This window comes from Rhinolophus sinicus, linkage group LG09 (genome assembly GCF_036562045.2).
Source record: "Rhinolophus sinicus isolate RSC01 linkage group LG09, ASM3656204v1, whole genome shotgun sequence".
Taxonomy (NCBI): domain Eukaryota; kingdom Metazoa; phylum Chordata; class Mammalia; order Chiroptera; family Rhinolophidae; genus Rhinolophus; species Rhinolophus sinicus.
Window position 1 is genome coordinate 26,256,950 of NC_133758.1, and position 24,388 is coordinate 26,281,337.

The window sequence follows — 24,388 nt, forward strand, 5'->3', positions numbered from 1 at the left end:
ACATAACCTTAATTTATTTCATAGACACTTATAACGTCCCCTCAACTCCACCACATCGCCAACAGACAAAGTGAAAATTATCTTTATGTGTGATGCGATGACTTAGTTTTTAACTCTTACTGATGCTTAAGGGTTTAGGCATTACCATTGCCTCACACAGAAGAATAATCTCCTCATCAGAGGTCATGGAAGCTCTCTTACCGACTAGCTCTTTCTTTTCTCCACCACACTTTATCCAGTTTTGATTAAATAAAGGACTCAATAAAGGGAAAGTTTGTAGTGAAGGAAACTGGTTCCTGATCCCTAATAAGCTTCATTCCCTTTTATCTCTAAGACTACAGACATCAGCTTTCATATAACTTTATTTAAATTCCAAGCTACAGATCATTTCCTTCTTTTACATATCTGATCAAAATCAACTTTCCTCAAAAACTTTTTCAAACTTTCAGCTCCATGTTAATTTCTTAAGCGTCTTTCCCGGTTTTAGTTTTGTGTCTCTTACTTTGATATCAACTTCAACTGAACCAAAATAAAATTGTATGTATTCTTAACATGTCAGCCCTCCTCAACTTTCCTCTGTCTACGGTTGTGTCTCTCTCCTGGTTTGCATTAAAAATGCTTTACCACGGTTAAGTGATCAATCTTATATACAGCCCAACTGGAATAACCCTGTTATTCTAGCAGATCTAGGTGGAGGTAAACTAGAAGAGGGTAGAACTGACTGACGTTCTGTGGAAGCTAATAACAACTGTGTGGATTATATCAACTGGCACCTGAAAACTCCTCAGCTTCCAACAACTCTCCCATGCTGGAGGATATGCTCTCTAACATCCAGGTGGGTAGCACGCTAGTCCAGTGATAGAGATTCCTAATAGCCAGATGTAAGACAAAAACAAAACAAAATAATAGAAGTAAACAAATAACCCAAACAAGCCCCCTCCCCCCACCCACTACCACCACCAAGAACAAAACTGTGGAATCAGAACCATGGAAGCTGTTATTCCAGAAAATCCCCTCAGGGTATGTTAGTAGGACCCAGCTCATGAGAAAAGATGATTCTCCAGAGTTAGGGTGGTCTGACAGATAGGCATTCACTTCTTATATGTGTGACTGAGTATCTGTTTTCTAGTATTTTTTTCCACTAAATGTATTGTCTTTAATATTTTACTTGCTGGCTGTCCTTGTTTTGTTTATTTTGTTTTGGTTTGTTTTGGGTTTGTGTTATTTGTCTGTTTAAAATGGATTTCAACTAGTCTGTATTTTCTTCCCTTAAGAATCTGATTCCATTGTGAGGCCTTGACAGATCAATCTGCCGAACTAAGGTAACTGGATCCTAATAGTTGTTTGAAGATCCCATTGGGATTGAGGATTAGTGCTTGTGACATCAATTCTCATCTCTATAGATAACAAAGAAAATGTCTGTGATTGGGCCAGAACATTATGTTATTTTCTTTTTCTTTTTGTATTTCTTTTATTTTATCACCTTATTGTTGACATTTTGTGGAGAAACAACACCAAGGAGAAAATGGCAGTTATTTGGGCAATCTGCTTACATTGGTTGCTATCTTGTTAATATGGTGGTTGCATGTATGCTCATAAGACTTTAATGTATTGCTACTCTCCTCCTTTAATGTATTGCTACTTTATTAGTTCAGGGTGAGGCATTGAAGAGTATGTGTTTCAAGGGATGACGATTTAGTGCAGAATTTACCATAACAGTCACGCTAAATGGACCTGGACAACATTATAGATTAGTAATAAATTCTTACAAAATGGATATGTGATATTGGAGAGAAACCTATTATGTAAGCCTCAATTTTTGTCTACTCCTATAGCAAGGAATTATAATAAAAATAATATATAGAACAAGTTCTTGTATTTAGGGAATGTTTTGGGAGAAAGAGAATATGTATATGAGCTAGAAAATACTAAATAACTCCCTGGTTGTGTACAGTGGAATATATACCTGAGTAGTTAATGAATTTAAAGTACCGAAAAAGCCAGTGTGACTGTTTTAAAGAAAAACAAAAAAATGAGAAGATGAGAATAATATATATGATCTAGAAAATTTAAATAAAAGTCTGTTCTTCCTTACTCCTTCTCCCTATTATTTCATCTCTCATAATATCCTGTATTTCTTCATATTGATCAGTTCAATATCTTCATAGGCATCCTATTGTATTGCTATTATATGTGTATGTAGATATATGTGTTTATACATAGGTTGTAAAGTATATTCATTTCTTTAATTCTAACCTAGAAGCAAAAGGGGCTGCTGTTATTGTAGGTTATTATTCCTGCCTAAGAGATGACAGGAGAGGCAGAAACTATTTGGAGCTCTGTCTGAATTGCAGTTTTAAGCACATCTGATGTAGTACATGTCTGGAGGTGGCATTTCTAACCTTTTTATCAACTGGGTTCCATGGATCAGAATAAATGATAACAATAGCTCACCGCCTTCTGCTGGACAGGTTTGCTACTTGAAAAATGATCAGGGCCCTATTAAGAGAAGCCACACCGCCCTAATGGGGAGCAGATCACAGGCCAGGTCTCTCTGCGGCTGTATCTCTCTGTGTGAGGGGACATGACCTTGCCTGTCTTTTTCCCTGGGATCAGTTGAATGATAGACTTCTTTTCTTTCCCTGAATTGTTATAGCAAGAGGAGAGGAAGGATTGCAGATTTTTTTTTCCCTTCAGAAAAGAGACATGGCCCATTTTAACATCCCCATTATCTATGTGCCTGTCCACAAAAGATCTATTTGAAAAGGCCCTATGGTTTCACAATAATGACAAGCTCTATCTAATGGCACTCTCACTGCTCACAGTGTACCTGGGGTTCCATTTTCATACTTGGAATGGCAATTCATTTACTAACTGCCCCAAAACCTTCCTTACTCTGACCCACCCCTCAGATTTTGTTCAAGTCTTCCCTTTCATGAATCATATCCTGGTCCCCCTTTTATGTCCACATATTGTAGTTCTCCTTCAAGACATAATTCAAATTCTTCCCCCTCTCTGAAGCAATCCTTACCCATTCTGACGCACAATACTATCTCCCTCTTTTGAACTACTGTACATTATTCTCGAGACCCAGTGTAGACACTATAACTTACATAACCATGCTTTTTTATTTCAATTTATGGTGTAAAAATGCAATACCTGATCTTGTTATATTTTATTTGATTTTATCCCTTTCATTCTCTGTCTCTATTTCATTTTCCCTATAATAACCCAATTTTATTTGTTTTATCTATAACCTTAAAAATGTATGTATCAATTAAATTTTTAAAGTGTTATTTTGTGGGTAATATATATATATATAATATTAATTACATATTAATATATATATGGTATTGCACAATATTTTTTATTTTCTTTCTCTCATATTATTCTACATTAAGTCAGTAGAAAAATTTAGATGTCTAGATGATAAATAGGTTGATAGATAGGATGAGAGAAAGAGACAGCAACAGAGACAGAGACAGAGAGAGATGGATAGTGGTTAGGTAGTACAGAGCGGACAGATAGTAGACACCATAGATCACAGAAATCCTCATGTCTCATTTTAAAACTCCACCGGAACCAATGTGGAAGCAGAAAGGAATCAAAACCAAACTGTCTAATTTGCTATCTAGTCCTCATTTTAAACTTCAAACAAATAAATAAACAAATGAAGAATCTTGGACCTTGAAAAGTCAAGTGTTTCCAGGAATTACCTGCCTCAAAAAAAGAATGAATGAGTTATGCTTTTTGTCCTATTCTTACTTCGAGACAAGAACCATCAGACCATCTCAGAGGGAACTCTTACCTATGTTTTTGGAAAAGTTAGTGTGTGTGTCTGCCCACACTGCTGGTATGAATGTGGAATGTTCACATCTGCGCCTTCCTCCATCCTAGGCTGGAAAGAAGTGTACAAATTCAAAGAGATTAAGAAGTGAGACTGCTTCAAATATGTCAATCATTTTCATAACGAGTAAGGACAGGGTTATATTATGACTTTCGTAGGCTCTAAGTACTTTTGCCTTTGTGGGCCTCTTCCTCCATTTTATGAAAAAATAATCAACCAACAATATGTATTATATTTATTTAAGGACTCTGTTGGCATAAGATGAATATAAAAATCCAGTATGATTTTATTATTATATAATCATTATCATTATCTTCATTTTTCTTCTGATTACAAAATAAATTAAAAGTAAACATTTACTTGGCCTCTAAAATTGTCATGGACCTTAGGTGCTGCACCTACTATGCCCAATGGATAAGCCAGCCCAGAGTGAGAAGAAGGAAATGAATTATCTCTCACTCCAATAATATTAACAACTAACAGTAATACTTTATAGTTGGTAAATCATTTAGACATTATGTTATTTGCTATGTATAAAAACACCATGTAATGGGTATTAATGGCACTAGTTTTAGACATACTGACATTAAAGTTTTGCCAGTTGCAGTGCTATCACAACTAGAAATCAGTAAGCAACTTAATGCTGTAACAACCCATGTCTTAGTTCTTAAAGGGCCAGTGCAAATGTTTACCCTATCGTAGGTTCAGTGTTAGATTCAGAGTTGCTTCTGTTTTATGCTTGACCATCTCAGCTTGTCACATTATAGACAAATTAATTCCCCCTTTGATATGAAACACAGGCTTTTTCTCCTCCTTCGTGTTTGCTTGGTCAGACATATAAATATGCACATTTATTGAATATATGAAGACAACATAAAGAAGACTCTTTCTGAGCCCAGCATTTTATTCTTAACAACTGGCAGCCCCACCTACTTCCTTCCAAAGAAAATGGAAACAAAAATTCTAACTTTCCTTAGGGAGATTTATTTTTGAAAAATTGGATGCACCTCAAAGCTTCACCTAGTTATGGTATTGACCTTTTAACACATTGTGTGTTTAGAAAAACAAAACAAAACAAAACAAACCTTATTTTTGTAAAATATCTAAACTATAGGAGCTTTATTCCTAACAGAAATGCAGGTAACACAAGTTTGAATATTTTTAGGATCGTGTATAAATGTGAAGCCCTTTCTCCTGTCTGGGAATAGTTCCCTTGTTTTTGCGGAGGAAACTACAAGCAGTACAAACTCTGGCCTTCTGTAGTTAGTGCACAACACTGTTCATCTGTCAAGCTCTTTCATTTGAAAATAATGAGCAGCCAAGAATTTGAAAAACTAAATCTATTAAGAATATTTATGCAGAAAAACCATCACTAAACACCTCCATTCACTCATGTAATGAGATTGGCATCACGATAAAATTCTTGTCTTGTAAGATAATGATCTTATGGCTTTTTCTGGCTCTTAAACCAAAGATAATTGGGTTAATCTCTGCGGGAAGTCCATCTGTTTCCAGTAAACCATTTTAATTGTGGATGACTTTATTTCAGAAATGTGGAAGAGGTCTTGCCACTCACTTCCTGATTTGGGGAGATACAAGAATGAATATCAAAATTCAAAATATAGATGTGTGGAAAATAGGACTGCCACTGTGGAGTTGCCAGTGTGCTAATAGTGTGATACCAGCAATATTTTATATTTGTTGAGTGCTTTTCATTAAGGGTTTAAATTTTAAGTTTTTGGCATGAATGCATTACTGAGACAAGGACAGAGAAATGTATCAATGTTGCACAGGTAACATGATATGCATAGGCAAAGTTATAAAACTAAGACTATACATTGTGTTTGCAGACCTCCCATAATATAGTGCCACACATGTGGCATTTGGTCATATATTACGATATATTATAGTATATTCTAATTGTTTCATGTGTGAGAATCTAGTTTTTCCAACACTGTTTTGTAAGGTCGTTGAGGGTAGAGACTAGGTATATGCTTCATGTCTAGCCCACAGTTGCTAGGAATATATTAGGTAATATATATATAGCCTGAAGAACGAATTAATTCATAATTGAGTTAGATAAGCATTGGTTATTTTAAGAATTCAATGAATTTATATGTTATGCTAGAAAAAAATACTTAAACACATTTGCCTCATTTTATGTTTTCATATGTGTTAAAACATTGTTGGAAGGAGAGAAAAATTAGTAGGATTGAGGAGATGTGTATGAAGAAACAATTTATTGTTTCTAATGAACTTACTGCCATCTACTGAGGTACACAAGACAAATATAAAGCCTAATACTGCTAATTTATGATAATAATTATAAGGGCTATGAATAGATACATACAATCAACAGTTATTAATTTAATAGAATAGTGACTGATAATTGGATGAGCAAAATATAGTTCAGATGGGAAAACCAGACATAAAGTATGAGTATGTGATAGTGAGAGAACAACATAAGGCAGCATGATCAAATGTTAAAACTTGGGATTCAGACAAGACCCAGAATGACTATGGAAGTTCTGATAAGGGAAAAATGAATGAACGATGGAGTAATCAGGGAAAGCTTCATGAAGAAGGAAGGATTGAGATGACGCTGTTCAAGAGGTAGGATTTGGCTCCCTAGGATTTGAAGGACAAGGAAGAGCTTATCCCAGAAAAGACAAAGTCAGTGTTAAGAAAATGCCAACTTAATCCAAGACCACAGTAAAACTTCAGAAGTGGATGAGAACTTTCTTAAGGAAAGAGAGACAATGTTTCCCCATATATTTAGACAATAATAAATAATGCAAGAGCAGAAAATCAATTTAGTGAAAGACAATCCTTCTTTCACCTTATCCCCAGCACATCCTAAAATGGTCAAGGTAGATACTCTTTTGCCCTGAAATGACTCCATGGGGAGCAGCGGAAATCTCTTATTAATTTGGAGCAGCATCTCCAGCTCAATGTGAAGATGAGTTCCCATTTCTAACAAAGTTTAATAATATACTTGAAAGTCTAGAACAAATAGCCAGAAAATAAATGTTTTCTGTAACATGCTGAAAAACTCAGATCTGACTGTCAAGGAGCTGAATCTACTTCACACTGCCAGGAAAATTTCATTAGGATCTGGAGGAACTAATATCAGTAGGTGAAGGAGATAAGTAATGAGGCAGAAAAAGAACAAGAAGAAGACTCAGTGTATAAAGCAATCCATGGTGAGGCAAGATATTGATTTAAAATTACAGTTGATTACCCTGGTAGGGGGCCAAAAAGCCAGTGTTTTCTCAGATGTGAATAGTGACATTTCAAATCACGTTTCATGTGTTTAAATTCAGACCTTTCCTAGGGTCCAGTGTTGTCACAGAGGGAAGAGAGATAGGTAATTGCATCAGGCCAGCTCCCTTTGTTTAGAAAAAGGCATGTCCTGGTTAGAATCTCCATTTGGGGCTTGAACAATGACAGATGGAAACCTATTATCATAAGGCCATAGCATTTTCCTTTAATGTTAATTACAAGTTTCTCAACAACTTTATTTGGCTTCATTTTTATATAGGCTCCATCAATTAGTAAGTTAGAAGTTACTTTCTCATCATATTCTGGTGCAGACAAAATACTGGATCAGAATAGTATATTCTGAGTACAGAATATACTATTATAAGTCAAATGATTGATAAGAAGACAAGTGTTATAGGACTTCAAAAGTCACTGTGGACAGATGGGATCAGAGGTGTTATGGGCCCGGTGGATTGTGAGCAGAGCCTTAAAGAGTCAGTAACATGCTATCAGGTACAAGTGCAAGAATGTGGGACATGTGAGCAAGCAAAACGAATGCCACTGTTTCTGAGGGACAGTGAGAATGAGGGTGTATAGGGGCTACACACTTCTTTCGGAGAAGTCATGGTTGCAAGAACAGAATGAGGCTCCGTGAAAGCAGTATTGACTCTTAGGCTACAAAGAGAATATGACTTTGTCATACACAGGAATACAGGCCTCAGGGATTTTTAAGGAAAGTAGAAATGTAATAAAAGGTGGTGTTTTAATAAGTTTGACTACTGGGAAAGGAGTCGATTGGAAAACAAATTGTAGTCAAAGGGTCAAGGTTGAGATGCTTTAGCAATGGTTCAGGTGTAAAGGAGTGATGCCCTGATTTATGGTGGGCCAAGCAGAGTTAGAGGAAGGGGCGAGGAGTCGTTAGCCTTCCCTCCCGCAGGGACTCAGCCTCTGACCTCCGACAAGATGAGCATGGTAGCCAGTGAGAGACCTGCTAAGGAGTTCAGAATTAGAAAGTAAAATCTTGAGGGGATTGGTATAGGAGGTAGGGAGAAAAAGAAAAGAAAAAAAAAAGCTCATTGCCTGAGCAGAACCTTTGGTTTTGCATAATTTAATGGTACTCCTGGAGTTGTGCAAAGATGAGGCCCTGAAGACAGAGACAGCGGAATGTGGGGAGGTCAGGGGTGTGGTTAGCAGGCCTAGGATCAGTCAGCTGTGGCAGAAGAGGGTAGAGCTGTGGTTAGATCAAGCACAACAGTCAAAGTAGATCCTCAGGGTTTAATTTGTGTCAGGGGAGGTTGGTTTCTCAAGGCTGCTTTCTCGTGGGGGCATGAGACACCTCAGCAGCCCCTCTCCATGAAGCTGTCTTTCATTATTTAAGTACCTACCCAATTAAGGGTCTTGATTCCACACAGTTAGAGATTGCTGGGTTGTAGGTAATGCAATTCTATCCTGAAAGACAGTGCTGGCTGTCAGAAGGCCTGGACATTCAGGGAGGACTTGAAATATTCTCAGCCTTCAGTGCACTTTAGAACCACTCACAGACTTTTAAAAATATGATAGTATGGGGGTTCCCCATGCCAGTTAGATCAGAATCTTGGGCCACGGGGAGGATCAGTAGTATTGCTTTTTAATTGCTCAGTTGATTCAAATGGGCTTACAAAGGGGCTCGATTGGTATTTGCTTCAGCATGAATTCTATCCGACCCACCTTGGGCAGATTCCTTAGGGTCTCTGGCAGTGGGCTCAGTAATCTGCATTTCTGAGAAGCACTGCGTTTTGAAAACTAGTACCTTAGATGAATGCAGATGCCTTTGAACATCCCTAGTTTATGGATTCTAAGTAAGGTCTGGTGGGGGTAGGGGGTCCTTAGAATGAGATATTACTCTGTGTCTTTCCTTTGGGTTTCTGAAACAGCAGTTTTCAAACTCTTCTCTGAAAAACGAATAATGATATCACTGGGTCATATGGTTGCATCCTGGGTAAAGCCTGGTTCCTTTAGCTGCAGAAGAGTTTTCCCTATAGCTGCCACATGTTTTTTGTTTGTTTGTTTGTTTTGTTTTGTTTTGTTTTGTTTGTTTTTTTCAGGGTTAATAAACAGCTTTATTTGCTTTGACAGCACGGATTTTCTTACATTCTCAATTAACTTGCCATTAAAGTGCGGGAAATTTTCTTAATCATAACATTTGTTAAAAGAAATCAGAACCAGTATCAGGAACATGGGGGCCATGAAAATATTTCTTACAATACCACATGTTTTAAATTGATGATGACCTAAATCCTTGAAGTCTTGAAGATATTAGTAAACTTAACCCTAAAGAGTTGTATCTGACGGCATTGTCACCAGCAAACATTTACTGAGCATATTCTTTGGGCAGGGCACAGAGACAGGCCCTGGAGATACCATGTGTGTGAAACACACCATGTGCTAAGGGATATTAGTTACATTAGGAAAGAAAGCAGAAAATGCAGCACATGTAAAATTGTACTTTTTCTGACTTTCTATTTCAACATTTCAGATTTGGAAGCCAAGATCACAAATTTGGTTTATTTAGATTTTTTTTTTTTTTCATTTTATATCAGCCACATTTGACTTATCACTTGATCAAATATCCTCTGCAAATATAATCTTTCTATGGCTAAGACAACAAAACACATGGTCTGTTTGAATAATCATAGTTTTAAAAATGTATCATTTTTATTGTGAACAAAGGGGTCATAATCTAATGGTTATGACTAGTAGATGCAGCATACCTACTTTTAGTACAGTCAAAACATTGACCCAAGAATAGGCCTGTAATTCACTCCTTGCAATACTTTGAAATGTGTTGCTTTTATCATATTTACATCATACATGTTGTTTTCCTGCCAAGAAAACAAGTTATTTTTTTATTCCCCACCCACCTGTTTAGATTCTAGGAATAAAACCCATCGTCTTATCATTTTCTGTTCTCATTTTCTTTGCTTGTACTTTTTAGCATGCTTAAATCGCCACCCCCTCCCCACAGAGTTAGTAAACAATCTCCTACTTAGATGAAGCCACTTAATCAAATATTTTATATTTACTGCCCACTGGAATCTAAATCATTATCATTATCATTAACCAACTGCTCTGAAGTATGAACCAGTCCAGTGCATACATTGAGCGAGGAAAACAGTTTCTAGCCGTGGGCAGTGGACGGTAGCCAGATGAGCTCCGTGTAAAGGAGGGCAAGATGGTTGGATACCAGAGTAATATCTAAAAGGGAGTTGGTATCTGCCTTTCTATTTGTGCCCCCAAGTAGTTGATATAAATCTAAGAGTAATGTTTACCCAGAACTTCATTTAACTCATTACTAGAAAACACTGCCAATCATTTTGAGTTGATTTATCTAATCTAGGATGATTGCATAGCCCTGTCAACAAATTTACCACTCAGGTAAACTTCCTATCCCTGGAATAAATAGAATGTCAACACCCATTGCTTATTGTGAAATTTATTTATAGTAAGTTATTAAGTGACCTGGATCAAAAATACATGCCTGTTTTGTTTGTTGTTTATTTTTTGTTTTATGTTTGGTTTAGGATTACTTCAGTTACGGCTGTGAATCTCTCTCAAATAAATGAAAGGAAAAGGTTTGCATAAGTACTAGGCAAAACAAAAATGCTGCAAATTTTCCTCTCTTTCTCTCTCTTCCTCTCTTTCTCCTCATCCCCCTTCTATTTCAATTCTGTAGCTTCCTGAAGAAGAAATAAAAACCATGCATATGTGCACACACACATAACTTTTTACGGAAAGGAACTTATCTCCAATATATCTTTGTATAGGATTTTGTTTTCATTTGGTTTTGCGTGAGATTTTCTCATCCAGTTCAACAGAGGCTTACTGAGACTTATGCTAAGCACTGATCAAGGTGATGAGAGTACTTATATCAATAGCATCAATAGCATCTGTATGCCATGAACATCATATGACTAGAACATAGGTAGTTATATTACTTATCCTTTCCATATCATTTACATATCGGACATCTCATGTACATCCTATACCTTATGTTTCACAGTGGCATTAATGCTGAGAAAGCAATGCTATGTAATGGAACGCGTAGGGATCAAAGACCAGAAAATTATCTATTTGATCTTGGGCAAGTCATGACTTCTGTCATTCTCAATAGCTAGGTATGTTGAGTTCAGTTGACTTGTCTATGTCATGGGGTTGTTGATAAAGATCCAACAATTTAAAAAAAAATAGGGACACAAATTATTTTCAAAAGAGATAGGTTATAAATAAATACACAAATATAGATTAAATCTTTTTAAATAATAAAAAGTATAAAGAATGACTATTGATACAGACACATTTTGCCATGGTCAAGTGGACAGTGAGCACTAAACTTCATCTGATGTGTCGTCACTCTTATATACAAAGTTTTTTTTTAGTTTGTTTTTTTTTTATATATACTTGAAAATTGAGACTCTGCCCAGGATGGCAAACCTATATTTTATGTTGTGGTTCTTCAATTGATTGCCAGTAGCTTCTGGGAGTGCTAACTGAAAGATTCAGATACCGAGTATAAGGACAAAAGGGGCCATGTCCAATGAGGTGAGCAAGGAACTTTGGGATGTGCTGAGCATGTGCTGTCACCTGAGGACCCTGGTCTATGGCATGGGCACTGAAGTCAAGGTCATAGTAAGAAGCCCACATTTGCATTTTGTCCCCTAGTTTTTCGCATCCATTTCAGATAGAAGACCAAAAGGCTATTTTGATGATCTGTTTAGCACTTGGGTTACCTGAGGAATGGGCTGGGTATCTGGTTAATAACCCCTCCCCACAATTTGAGTTTGTTTGCTAAAAAAAAAAAAAAAAAAGAAAAAGGAGGGAATGAAAGTCATTCAGTCAGGCATTTAACAAGTAAATATTGCACACTCTCTACTCTCTATACGTATAGCCCTCAGACCAGATACCAGGGATGGTGTTGTTATCACCCTGCATAGGGAGCATAAACAGAACACACTTTTTTTTTTTCTTCAGAAGTCAAGACTAATGTCTTCAGACACACACTAAGAAATCAAGAAAAGTTTTCTAGCTTACACGGGGCTTCCTGAGGAGATCAGAGTAGCCCTCCCAAGCTGGTATGAAATGAGTGAGCAAGGAAATAAGACTGGATGGGAGTTTTTATTATGGTGACAGATGGGGCCTGAGTAAAGGTTCCCAAGTGTGAGTAGGAGTTTGCATAATTTGAATTATCTACTTGCACAAAAGGAAGAAGCACCTGGCCTTTCTTATCAGCTTGCCCAGATGTAAGGTAGAATGAGGAAGAGAGAGGCATGAGACGTATGAGCTTCCAATCATCAAAGATCAACAAACAGAGTCAGACTCTTTCACAGAAGTTTAAATTCTATGGTTAAGAAGTCATACAATGTAATTATGTCTATAAGTCAGTCACAAATTTTAAATAACAGACAAAAAGTACAGTGAATGCCAACTAGTCATAATTTGATTAATTATCGAAATATATTTCAGATAATAAGCAATAGTAGGGACTTTGAAGATAGCCAAATTATGTAACCAGAGTGGTCAGGAAATGTTCTACTAAGTAGATAAATTACACAGTGCTTGAAACATGTTTAGGGTTTCACTAGACCAAGAGGATGGGGAATATTGTTCAGGCAAAATGCCCTTCTCAATGTCTACAGAAACACATTAATTTTAGCTGTGTCTTTTTCTTTTAAGGTTTAAGTATACACACACACACACACACACACACACACACACACACAGACACACACACAGAGAAATATAATCAGCTTTAAACAAAGTTTATGATACACTATATGGTCCACTGTGCATAGAATGTTCAGAGACAAAAAATGTATTTTAACTTTTGAATTAAATAGTTATTATTTTTATGATTGCTTCCGTTTTTTCTTCGTTCATTTTTCCCTTTGCACGTTTGTTTGGTGATTCCCGCAGATAGTTGGGAAGGTGGGTAGGCATAGATGTCCAAACCATAAAGCAGCTTTCCCTGTGGTCAAAGCAAATAACTGCATAAATCAACATACATGAGAATTTCTCAGCCTCAGGAGGACTTTTGAAAACCGACATGCTGGAGCTTTTCAAGTCACCTTTGTATAATTTGCAGGGTATTCTCAGCATCACTCCCTCACTACTTCCTACAGAATTGCTAGAAAACTTCAGGCGGCAGCTTTTGCCTTTGAAACTTTTGGATATTTTTCTACTCATAGCTTTGTTTTTGAACCTCAACTGCCATTAGCAGCCTTACAAACTGGATTGACAGAGCCCAGGGATAGTGCACCCCTAGTTGGCACAATATGAAGGAGCTTTTGCTGAAGAAATATCCTGGGAGGCTTCCACTACCCTAATAGGAAGATTTGGAAAGGACTCAGAAGTCCTTCCTCTCCTTTCAAAAGCTGGGCCCATAAGGGCCTTGATCAATTTGTAAAACACAACAAAAGGAATTAAGATAAAAAAATCTACGTACCCTCCGGCAGGGTTTTATGTACTCATACACCATTTCACTGGGCATTCTATAGTCCCGTGAAGGGAATTGAGCTACAAGGAGATACTTTTCTTACTTCTGTTTGTTTGTGTATTTATGTTCTGTTTTATTTTGTTTTTGAGGGAGAATTTCCATTATTTAGGTGTTAAACTGAGAAGTGTGCGTTTAAAAAAAAATCCTATTGTAGTTTATTTTAGCTTAGATCATTAGTGGGAGAGTGACGTGAAAGTAGTACTTGTGTTCAAGGAGAAAGCAGGATTCAAGGAGCTAATCAGCTTAGTATCCTGTGGATGGGAAAGAGCTTCATTTCTCAGTCCTTGCTTACCCTTGGAGGCTGACAACACTGTCAGTCTTTTCCTCTTACCAGGAAGAGTGGCTATGGACTTCCTAAAGGTCATTCAACACATATTTATTGTCACTTACTAATTACACTTACACACTGAATAAAACATTTATTTTTCATCTGCAGGAAGCTCCAATCCAGTATGGAAAATGGATGTATGAACAGATAATTGTAAATAGTTTGATAAATGCAATGAGAAATCTGGTTTGGTATGTGTGGGGAAGATGGAAAAGAATCTACTAAGAAGAAAATTTACAAAACTGACGTGTCATTCATGGAGGTCAGGCAGAGACATTATTGGTGAAGAATTCACAAGTAATGGTATTGTTCCATATGTTTTATTGACAAGGTAGACACACACGCACACACACACACACGCACACACACACACCACATGATAGTTTAAAACAATGGCCAATTAACTATGAAAGTAGTCATGCTAGAAAACAATAATATATTTCTACAGCATTTTATTATTTTAAAGTCCCTCTCAAAGACCTAATATGACATTGCAGTTATTGGCATTTTTTTTCATAAGAAAATAACTTATTTGGACATAGTCACACATTATGTTAAAGATAGAGTGTTTTGATTTCCAGTTTCCTGACTTTCAGGTGAATACTCTTTTTAAACAACTTTTGCTTCAGGCAGAAAAGACTTTATTGGATTAGAGACAAAAGAAGGACCAAGCTAGAAAGTATAGATATGAGCCAGGGTCTGGTTAAAGAGATGTAAATTTGGGTCATTTGATGAAATAGGGAATCTAGAACAAACAATGGCCTAATTTTGACATTCTTGTCATGAGACATCAGAAATAGTTTCTAATCAAGTGATAAAATATACAAAGTACAAATAAACAATGATACAATAGAATAAGAAATAGTAATATGCTATAAAGTAAATCATAGGATCATAAATTCTGAGCATACTTAGAAAATGATCCAGTGGAAATGAAGAGATTTACAATGAATCACAAGAGGGAAAGGTTTTAAAGGAAAAATAAGTGGACAAAGGAGTTAACTATGGGAAATAGGAATGCTATTTTTTCTCAGAAGTAGCAGGAATAGAAAAGGGCAAAGGTAGCACATACACTAAGATTTTTAAATGGCTATAATGGAAATAAAGGAAACTGATTTTTCATGGTATAGATAACCTCAGAAAGTTTAGCAGCTGAGATACCTAAGAGTAAATGTTTCAAAGATGGAGTTTAAGACTGAGAAGATTGGAGAAAGTTTGGAATATCTAATAGGAGGAATGGGACAAAAAGAGATGAATAAAATGATTGAGAAGTAGATAAAGATCCAACTCAGATCAGAAAGCAAGGGTAAGTAACGAAACCTGGCAGTGCATTGGATATCTACAACTATATGAGACCAGAAGCAGAATATATGAGAACAGGAGGTAAATGTCTTGGTTTGGAGCATTGTTTTAGACTAGTATGAAAAATAGTGGCTGGTGGTCAGAAGGATGGCAAGTAGTTATGATGGAGGAAAATAAATTGTGATTTTTTTTTTTTTTTTTTTTAGAGTTAAAGACAATAGAAGTTTAGGAATGAAAGTAATGAGGAGTACATGTTATAATAGCCTTAATATTTATAAGGAAGACACTAAATAATATAGATCAGGCAAAGTATCAGTAAAACATAGGTGGCAAAATATCTTAGAAATATGAGGGAAATTGATAGAACCATAATCATAGTGAAAAGTTCAATTCATTTCTACAAGAATTGAAAAGACTGAAGAGACAGAACGTAAATATGTGTAATAGGTTTTTAATTGCAGAACCAATACCCTCAATCAATTATATGTAATTACTTTGTAGTCAACAAATAAATAAAGATATTACTTTGTGTATGTGAAAGATTTAAAATTGATCATGTACATGGTCAAATTGGAAATCTCAGTACATTTTTGAAGGTAGAAAATTGACAGTCTATATTCTCTGATCACAAATGTTGTACAGAAAGAAATGAACAAGAAAGTCATGACCAAATGTCTATAGCCACTTTTTTTCTTCCAAATAACCTGTCTGTTTTGTATCAAAACTGAGAGATGCGGCTAAAGATTTAATCAGAGGAAAATGTGTAACCTTATAACTTGTGTTAACTTAAAAAGATTGAAAATAAATATGCTTAGTCTTCAGCATAAGCTGCTGTAAATAGAATAATGATCTTAACCAAAATAAAATAGAATATTAATAACAAAATTGAAAATAAACGAATTGAATAATAAAATAAAAAGTACATTTGATTAATAATACTAGTTTTTCAAAAAGACAATTTGAGTAGAACCTGATTATAAAATATATATCTATATATAATGTGTGTGATTAGAAACAGGATTTATCTATCTACCTAAAGAAGTAGTTCGATTTACAAAAGATTACATGTGAATTTATATTAATGGATTTGAATTCATTGTAGTATATTTTTCTATAAAGTATAAATAATTAAGTTTCCTGAAAAGAGGTAAAAAAACTAAATAAATTTTAAAAAGAACTATAGTAAATGTTTACTAAATAATTGGCATTTTAATGACCCCAAAACCATGAAGATTTAAGGTGAGTTCTAATTTTCTAAAATTATTTCTAAATCATTCAAATTATTCCATGACATAGACAAGATTACAAATATCTCATCAATTCATTTCAGATAGCTTAAAGTTAATTAAAAATTATATGTATATAATTCATGAAGTATTTTTGAAACACACACATTCACACATCCCACAGAAACACATTCACACACCCCACAGAAATACAACTATACACCATTTTCACTTATAAAGTACGAGGCAAAAGTCCTAATAATAATTAATAACATTGAGTTTGTATATAACGTTGAGCATAATTTTATAAGTACAGAGGGTGCCAAAAAAAGTATACACATTTTAAAAAAGGAAAAAGACTGTATTAAAATTGTAATAATATATACCAATAACAAAAGATGAATACAAGTCATGTGTATACATTTTTTTGGCACCCCGGTATTAATTTGACTCTTCTATTAGCTTTCTGATTATAGGCATAGACATTATCATCCTCATTTTATAGATGGGGAACTAATTCAGAGATATATAATGACCTTTCCAATCTCCTGCAGTAGGCAAAATGTAAAACTGGAACCTCAGTGATGTGTTTTAGAATCTGCTTTGGTCTCCTATAGTGGGCATGGGGCAAAGGCTGCAGTCTATGTCCTTATATGGTGCTGTGGTTGGCTCAGATGGATGTTTTCCTCCCAGTGATGACATCAGTCAAAATGTCGCCCAGCGGACATCAGCACAATTGCAGACTCTGGCTAGTATGTCTCTGACACTTGCTGATCCGAGGCAGAATTAGAAGCAAACCATAAAAGGCGAGACGCAAGGAGACCGATATCAGAGTGGGAGGGAAGAGGGTTGGCTGGTAATCATCTTACCACTGTGGTCCTACAGTCTCTAGAGTTTTCATAAGTGAGGGCCAGGGGGTAGAAACAGTCTGTGTGTATGGTGTGGTACTCCTTAGGTGAGAGTACAGTGGGGTGGCAAAATAAACATTTGGATCACCACTTAGAACTTTTTATTGGTTGATTTCAAATCTATTTATTAGACACTCACTATACATGTCACTCTTTGCTATTAATTCATGAAATGCATATGCTTCTTGCTCTTGTGGAACTTAAAAACTGATAAAAGGAAATAGACTGTAAAAATAAAATAAAATAAAAAAATACCTAATGAAATTTTGTTCTAGTACTGGCTGCTGTGCTAAAGGTCAACTAACATTTGAACACACTTTAGGTCATGACATTCCTGAGAGGATGTTTAAATTATCCAAACTTATATTTTCTTCTGTAGAATGGAAATAATAATATTAGTGGAATGAACCCTATTATGGTCCTGGTAAGATAATATGTGTGAAGCAATATGTTTAAGAAGATAAAATGTTTAAAGTAAGCAGCACCTGCATTAATGAAAGCAATTATTAGTGTTATTATATTCCAGATAATCAAAGATAAATATGTCTAGAGATTATCAATTGTTATTTGAAAGCTATGTGGTGATAGTATTTTTATTTTATTTTTTTAATTTAGGGAATAAACTAACTACTATTAACATTGTAATATCACTATGGAATCATTAGAAGATAATTATAAGAAAAAAGAAGACATTGTTGAACAAGCTATGTATGTTTAACAAATATTAAAATGAATGAATGATTTCATTGTGGTCCATTAGCAATTTTTGTAATTATTACTGTAATTTCTTTTCCTTTAAATTTTGATCATCCAACAGGTAATTAATGTCTCCATAAAGAGAAGATGAGAAAAGGGTCCTAGAGGATGAGGGTAGAATTCAGACTAATTGCTCGCTAATGTGTCCATGACATTCACAAAGAATTGAAACCAGTTTTAAGAAACTCTCATTCATGTCATCCAGCAGTAATTGGTGGAAAACAAACCACATATGGAAATGAAATTAGAAACCCAGGGGGGAAAGTGTTAAAGCTAAAAGGAAAGCAAATTCTATAGTAAACATTACTTACATTATGACATCAAATAAAGAAAAACAAGACAAGGAATGAAGACAACATGAGCAAAACAAAACAAAACAAAAAAGATTTCTGTTTGCATGTTCAAACTCATTTTACTTAGATGCAAATCTGAAGACCTAACATTTTACCCTTCTGAATTTGCTCATTTCTCCTGTCCCATTAGTTTATTTGATTATATCTTAAAAACAAACATAGCATCCTCAGATGAGAAACAGTATATTATGACAGACAGAACCACAGACAGAACAAGAGGATGTAACATTTGTTATCCAAAGGGAGATTTAGAATATATACTTGACAAATTTTTAGCCATGAAATCCTAAAATTTGGAGAAGCTGTAAAACTGTCCCCTCAGAGATTATTATTATTATTATTATTATTATTATTATTATTTGTCTCTACACAGTATAGTAAGCCTTGCCTGATGACAAGAGGAGAGGGACACTTCTGTGACCCTACCATCTGAGGATAAGGGCCTAGTTCTAAAATTATTGTTGCATAAAAAAAATAACACCTCACATCTACACATTCTTTTGTACAACAGAACACCCATTTGTGCATGTTCTTTTTTTTTTTTCAAAAGTATTTCTAAGAATTAAGAAAAACTATGAATACACAAATGTAAAGTTAATTTCCCCAAACAAAATCAAGAAAATATCACAGACAATGCACTAATATTATTGCTTTCCCTACACTTGAGGTTTTGTCCATAAATTGATTTACCCTTTTAGCTTTCTTCCTGATCCTTTTATAATCGTCATTGTTCCCAAAAAATGTTTATTATTGATAGCAGTTAATTAAAAATGTTTTTATTATTAATGTTTTCCCAATTCTATTTTAAAATAAAAGGATTTTGTTCCATTACTAAGAAATATATGCAGATTATTAAAAGCTTTGAAATACAGAAATAATAAAATGAATAAAAATATCCCCCCTCCCACCTGCAGCTTACCACAGGGGGAAAATTACATTTTAATGTATTGGTACATTTACTCTTGGAATTTTTTCTGTGCATGTTTAAGCACTGGTTTATGTGATTTTGGACATATGGAATTCTTTTAAAAATATGTTTATATGTCTTATAGAAGTTATGCAATATTCTTTTCACATTTGCAAATACAACATGGAAAAATATAGGCTGAAAAGACACTGTTAAATATTTTCCCCCACACAAAAAAATTTACTTCTATACTGAAAAATATATCTAAAAAGCCTAAATTTAACGATACATCTGAATTTGGTGGATATATCATATAAGGGGTAATCTTTGTTTACAACACAACTTTCTACATTTTTGTGTCCATAATATTTATTTGCCACTGATTTATCAAAACCGTAGTTACAGAACTGTGTACTGTCATGCACAGGGTGCCATAGCTGGCTCACAGGGACACCTTTGTTATTTTAAATTTTTGAGGGAAACACAGTAACATTTGTTAAACACTATCATCTTGATGTAGTTCATAGTTTCAACATTAGGTTACATACATATCTTTGCAAAACTGTTTCTTTTTTTGGAAAAATGCTGTGATACAAAGCAAATATTGCATTTCAATTGTTTTTTTTGGTTTTTTTTCAATTATGATTCCACTGATAATAAATGTGGTGGTATGTTCAATCTGATTCCAATGTTTGAGAAGTTGCACAGTGTCCAACATGTGCAAATATCCCATTAATAAGTAATGGTGATTATGTAATAGTGAAATAAAAATATTCTTTTAGTTTCTGTATATTGTTTTTTCAGGCACCTCTAACTTTTAAAACATAAGTGCTTAAGTTATTTGGATCTTATTTCTTAAACAGAACTATTAGGTATATATTTTGGTAAACGTACTGTGAAAAATTACCGATACAATAAGGTTTCATTAGTGTGAAATTTTGGGGACTTATGGCCTAGAACATGTATTCAAGTAATATTTTTCAAAATTATTAAGGAGTGATAATTATTTAAACCTTTACATATTTAATGTATATTTTTAATGTTTTTACTCATTTAACATAATTCAGCTGGATATAAAATTTTCTCTCTCAAAACAATATAGCTTTGTTTTCCCGGTTTGAAAACACTGAAGTACATTCATTAGTCAAGAGTACATTTAATTTTAAAAAAATGGTTTAGTGTTAGTGAAACAACTGTTGAATTTAAAGAAAAAATTATTGACAGAATTGAGAGTATAAATTATTTCAATTAATTCCAGTATTAATTAAGGTTTCTCTACAAGATCAGCATTATTAACCTTGAATCTATGAATCCATTCAAATGGTGTATATTTTGTATGATGTACATTTTCTTGAAAGGAGCCAAAGCTTTCATTAGTTTTCCCAAAGACTTCCATCACCAACCCTACCTTCCTTTACTATTTCCCCCCACCAAATGCCATAGTATTACAACTGCTAAATCAACAGGTATACATTTCCTTTTATCAGAATCATTACACTTTGAATAAACTCCATTTTATTTTTGTATTTCCATTATGGCAAACATTCTTTGTGATAAATTGAATAAACCATATGTAAATGCTTTTTTCAACCCTCTGATTTTCTTACTGAGGGAGAATAAATATGGATAAACAAACATAACAAAATATTTTTTTTCTGGTACATTTAAACATTGTTTCTCTTTGTATATGGCAAGATAAGCAGCAGTCCTGGAACATGAATTTTTTTGACCAAACTATTCAGTAGATATGACCGTAAATGAGAAGCTTGAAGCAAAATTACAGAGAGTAAAGATACTATAACAACTTGTTATAGAAAAAGCAATTTGCTGTTCTCCACCTTGATCTTTACAATCAGTGGCCATCCGGCTTAGGTTCTAAAGACTTTTTGGTCTGGCAATGCCTATACTGCTAAAACTCAGCATGTTGGATTCATTGATATTCATTTAAATTACTCATTTGGGCTCCCAAGGACCTGTACTTCAGTTTCATTTTGACTTTCAGGCATCACTGAACCAAAAATAAAAAGCAAAGAACAGCCAAAACCATAGCATCTCATTTCATTTTGAGATTGAATTTTGGAAATTGCAAAAGAAATGATCTTGACAGAGAGAAATGCCCAGTATTATTGGGAATTCTTGTAAAAGCCAAGAACCTTTTCAGGAATTGAGCCTGATGATTTGGTTGATAACATAGTAAAGAAACCAGGTAAATATCAGGTGATTATCACCTGGTTTGGGGTTTTGCTGCAAACATTTTGCAGAGCTTTAACTGTGATGTGCATTAGTCACGCTACTGGAGCAGAAAATCAATAAAACGAGGTTCCAAAAATAAAATATTCTTTTGGAATGTTGCTCTGAACTAATTAGCAATGAGTCATTTAAAAGGACTTACCTGTCATTAGGGGAAGAAAAAAGTATTTACAAAAGCCAGTTTTCTAACAAAACATTTTTTGAGATTGAAGAGAAAAAAAGATTAAAAACTTAGATTCAAAAAGTGACTTTTATTTTGACAATAAATAACACAGAAGTCACATTGTGAAATGAGAAACTTAATCATCTTTCTGTCATGTTATTTGTCAAAATATAGAGAGGAAATAATGATAACTCATAAATAAAATATAATTTTATTTTATTTTTTGCTATTTGAAAGACATAAGAAATAAAAAAAGCTTCATTTGTTGATAATTTGGGATCATATACAAACAGGATGAAAATGGATCACAGTTGCTTTTGAATTTTGTTTGAAGTTCAATTTTTAGTTAGCTAAGGTCTCCAAGTAGATAAAATCACTTTTAATCACATAAGCCTTGTGTATACTCCAATTTAAGAGAAAAATTTATCATGATAAATATATAATCACATAGAGTAGGATTTGTTTTTCCATATATATATGTACATATATATATATATATGTACATATATATATTTGGATATATATATTTAATTTATATAGTTAATGAATTTAATATTAAACACTGTTTTAAATAACTTTTAGATCAATTAGATTTGATTCACCTGATTTTTTTCATTTCAGGAAATTGTCTTTAAAATATGGAATTTCCATAAGTCTCAGAGCTAGTTGAAAGGGACACACATATTCACCGTTAACCATTCCACTAATAGAAGGCATGAGGGCACAGATGCACAAAATTTCTGATTATTGTATTTAAACAGAATTGAAATTTAAAGACACTTTATACTTGCACACAGATAATAGTAGTGCTTCTAATCTTCTGAGAATTTGTAACTTCTTGAAACAAAAATATCAACAATTAGCAAGAAAACTGAGAAACTGATTATGCAAGAGAAATACATTCTACTAGTTATTTCTTTCTAATCAGTTGTTCAATCCCTCTCTATTCCCCACCAGGTCACCACTTAAACTGATGAAAAAATAAACAGCTTAATGTGAATCCCTCTTTCCATATACTCTTCTCCCATTTGCTCTCTCTCTTTTATTTTCCCTCTTCCTTTGATTATACATTCCTCTGTTTCTCCAGAGAGAGGCTTCTGTTCTGATTTCTCATTTCAGACACTTGGAGTCTGAACTTGTTGATCCCAACACCACACCACCTCCACCATCACATTCAATCTCACACATCCATACATGTATGTGCACATCCGTCTGAAGGGCTGGGTAGAGGGGAATTTAGAGAAGACTGAAAGACAGAAAATGGGCAAAGAAGAGTTAGGGGCAGCTGTACAATAGAACACAGTGTAAAAGGATAGAGTGTAGAGAAAATTCCTAATTCTGTAAATATTTTTCATAAAACAGCTATGGCTTCAAACTTAGAAATTCAGGGGCATTTATCAGGCCTGAATATCAAAGCAAGCACTTTTATTTTTCTGTTAAGAATTATTTAATTAGGAAAATCAGTCGGACAATAGACCATATTAAAAACATCCATTTTTCAGTTTACAGTAAGAAAAAAAACACAAAAAAAACAATAACAAATGGTCCATTAAAAGACTTATGGGTCTATGGGAGAATTACCAATTTTGATTTCAGATAGTTTAGAAATTTCCTTTATGTACCGAAACCCCTCAACGAGAAGGGCCACCGGACTGTTTAGATACATTTAGTGGACTCAATTTTGCAAATCAGCTTTTATTAAAATAAAGGAGAAGTTTTAGAAATTTATTTTAAAAATAATTTTAAAAGAACCCTAAGCCTGAGAAATGACAAGTTAAGAAGTTACTATACTATCCAATTTAACAAAATGCAGCAATATAACAAAATGCAGCAAAGAATCAGAGTGTAGAAGGGGAAGGCAGAAAGAATAATGTTACTATAAGCCAGGGGAGATGAATATATAAAGTATAACTTATATCAGATGATGTGTCATAAAATGAACTGATGAAAAAGGGAAACTATATGAAATGTATTTGATTTTTAGTTCATCATTTGATGCAGGGTTTTATAAAACTTTTCTTGCAAATTTGTTTCAAGTTATTAAAAAAAAAATAACTTCAACCAAGAATTGACAGAGAAAGAAAAGACAGACTAATGACATGATGATATATTCATTTTAGGGAAAGTGCCAATGATAAATCCTGACTTATATAATATTTTAATGAATTATAAATATGTGAGATTGTGGATCATTTTAAATTGAGGTGATTCTAATCCTACGAAGACTAGATAAATCTACTCTGCTCACAAATCTGAGCTTTCCTTTCAGCTTTTTTTCTTAATATCTATGACATGATTCTAAATGCTTATGCCTAGAACAGAGGAGGACAGACAAAGCTAAATGGAAGAAGGAGCTCAGGAAACTATGATCAGCATACTAGAACTTCTTCCGGAATTCATTTCCTTATTAGCTGGCACTCTAACAAATCACTTAGATTGCCATTTTCACCATTTCCTTGTGTTAAAATGAGGCTGACACTATCTTTCTTATAAAGATATTCTATTTTAAGGGTAAAATAAGTAAAGAAATGCCCAGACCCATTTCTAAAAATTGTATA